The sequence below is a fragment of the Pinus tabuliformis genome, chromosome 1_2 (genome assembly GCF_031772625.1).
Source record: "Pinus tabuliformis cultivar Carrire ecotype Pingquan chromosome 1_2, CPIR1, whole genome shotgun sequence".
Lineage (NCBI taxonomy): Eukaryota > Viridiplantae > Streptophyta > Pinopsida > Pinales > Pinaceae > Pinus > Pinus tabuliformis.
The window spans coordinates 468,520,715-468,524,038 of record NC_142298.1 but is presented as its reverse complement, the minus strand read 5'-3'; positions in this window follow the sequence as shown (position 1 = coordinate 468,524,038).

Below are 3,324 nucleotides of genomic sequence, written 5' to 3'. Positions count from 1 at the left end.
TTGTCTTAGAGGAAATAGAGGGAATGGAAGGAAAAAAACAGGGGATATGAGCAGTGGGGTAGTTGAGGAACAAAGGGCTTCGTTGGAGGATGGATAGTTGGTCTGGGCACGGTTCGGGAAGGTAGGAGAATGATGGAGTAGCATTGCACGGTGTAAATGAGACAAATCATCCAAGTCCTGCAAGTAAAAGTTATTAACTTATGCCAACAACTTATTAAACCAATGAACAACAATGTATTCGTGAAGGAAACTGATATATGGTACTGAAGCAATGAAGCATTCCAAGAAATTGACACTCATGGACACTTCTATCCATCACCAAGACTGCGTTCAAGAGAGCATTAACATGTAAGCAAACGTTTTTGAATGGGCAGCACAGTCTGCGATCCCTGCCTCTAGAAAGAGGTGGATCATGAGCATACAGTCAACTTGTTCTTTTTTAACTGCTATTCACTCTAATCTACTCAGCCTACTTCCAAACAACTACAGCAATTCTAACTGATAAAACCAATCTGTTTAACTTCTACAGGAAATCCAAATCAGCAACTGTTTAACCACTACAGGAAATCTAAATCAGGAGCTATACTCGAATGCATGTAAAGGAAAATGGAAACGAAATGCTAAAGGAACAATATCGATAGAAAGGAAGGAGGCCTGAGCTCTCAGGTTGGGCCCAACCCCGAGAGCTTTAGGCTCCTTTAAAAACTCAGAATTTGATCCAAAACTGCTTGCTTTTATTCATAATCAAAAGTCTAATGTCATGCCAAAACTGGCTTACAAAGAGAAAAAAACCAAATTGACTAACTAGCTGCTACGAAATGACTAACCACTAGCTACCAAAATGACTAACTGAAATGAGGTCTTAAGCCCTCTTATTTATACAATTTGAGGACCCAACAGTCCTCCTAAAATTTAGGGACTTGGCTGCCCAAGACTTGTAGTTAACAGCAGTCCAACTTGACTTGCTTGGCTGCCCTTGAGCTGATTGATTCGGTGGCCCTTGAACTCCGAGCTGATGGTGGAGAATTCGAGGTAAGGGCCCATAAATGAGGGGGACACCTTCCTACAAATCCTCTAGCTTGTTCTCCCACGAATTTGGCTGCCAAGTGCTCATTAAGACCTTCCATTTTGTCTCCAAGTTGACCAAAAAGGCTACACAAAGCACCCATTAGACTTGTTGGCATAATGACTAACCAAATTCACTCTATTAACATAAAAATAATCAAAAACATGCAATAAACAAATGAGAATGGTGGACTAAGCCAAATTAGGAGGTTGAATGAGCCCAAATAATTGTACATTTTTGGGGCTCATCAATACACATACATATGGTGCACTATTTTTGGTTCACAAATTTAAATTTCATCATCGTGTGTCACACTTATGCACTAGTACCGAATGTCCAAGTTATTGAAAGCACCAACCTATAGCTATATTTTTAAGTATTACTTTTGCAGTACATTTTGTACATTTAAATGCACTAGGCGTAATGCACAAATGTACAATTTTAAGCTTTCCCATTTCATTTTGATTTAAAAAACACATCACAACAATAGAGGTGTGTTACGTTCATGCACCAAATCATGGTGGACCTTGTAAATTTACAGAGTGCATCGTTATCGGTGCAAGCCAAACATATTGAGCACATCGCGCAGGGAATTTTTTTTTCAAAAACAATTGAAATTTTAAGCTAATTTGCAATTCTAATTTGCTAAAAATTTAAATTAGAGAGATACATAGACATTACATGGACATTTGGTCATTGGGGAGGCATTGCTAACACGTAATGGAGAAAAACAAATTTTACCATGGTTTGAGAAATTTAGAAAGTCAGGCAGTGAGTACGGTATGGAAGGATGTTGAGCAAGAGATGTAATGACGCCAGTGTGCTTGCCTAAGGCAAGAGTGGCACTGATGCTTCAAATATCTCCAACATTGTAGAGGGTAAAAATGAAATTTTCAAGCGAGAGGGTTTTTTTATTTAAACCTCCTCCTAAGCGTTACTACAATTGTACCAGTGCAAAGGATATCCAAGACCACCATTTTTTTTAAATTTAAAAATCTATAGCAGTATTTTTGTTAATACTCCCCAAGGAATTGTAATACAGTTACCGCATCAGTTCTTTGTTTGAATATAACACCACTCTTGTTTCTAAAATTAAAAATCATCTAATGGTGCTCTTTAGAAGATCCCTTGGGGCATTTTAGTACATTTACCGCAGTGGTGCATCATTGAAAAATAGCACCATTTTTTTATTATTTAAAAACTATAGTGGTGCTCCTTCTTGGTATGCACCAGAGATTTTTACTACATGAAGGGCACCGTTGTTGCGGATGTATATAACACCAACAATTTTTAAAACTTACATTTTTTCGGTGTTATCGATTATTGAAGCACCCATGTATTGTGTAATTTAGCGCACTATGTTTTTTATTTCATAAAAATAAATTTTCTATGGTGCACCATGTTCTATGGGACATGAGTTCTTGTATAGATAGTAAAGCACGAGTGCATTCGTAGATTGCAAACACACCATCCAAAAATATCTTCTAAAACATCCTCCCACCCACCTCCACTAGTGACCTCCACTACAAATAGATTTCTGGGCTATTTTTGTAAGGTCTTCCACAAAAACCTCCACTATAAGGTCTTTTCCTTGTAGTGCCACACTCACTGTGGAACTTCCCTGTGACAGCTTCTACCCAACTACTACTTGTTGGAAGTCGTCCTTCCTCTAGTCCTCTACAGTAGAACATTTTCTCCTTCCTCTAGAGCTTCTCCTCTTTGCTCCTCAACTTCAAAGTTGTTGTGTTGCTGCAATATCACCTGCTTATCCTCTCTTAAGACAATTGTTTTTGTTCCCCTTTCTCTTTCTTCAACAATAAATCTTATCGTTGGGTATATCACAATCCTCCTTGCTTCTAAGAGCCTACTTGCTCCATCTTCTCTTTTACAACATTATTGGTTGTCTAACTGGTCTCACTTCTTTATTTTGATTTATGCTTCAACCTCACTATCCAAATCTCTATTGAACATACATTATTGTTGTTGCAACCTTCTATTTTGGCTTCACCTTCAAGGTTAAAATCTTCTAATGTCCTTCAACTTAGAACTTTATGTTTTCATATCTATGTTCAAAACAAATTTGATCTACTTCCTCCCAAAGTAGATTTCCTTTCATAAACTTTCATTGTTTCCTTCAAACTTCAGAACTTCAACCATGCAATTGTCAGTTTTAAAATTCACCACAAATTGAAAACAAAACCAAATTTACCTCAATCAGATTTCTAATTCTGATTTTTCTTCATGCTTTTGTTGTGAAC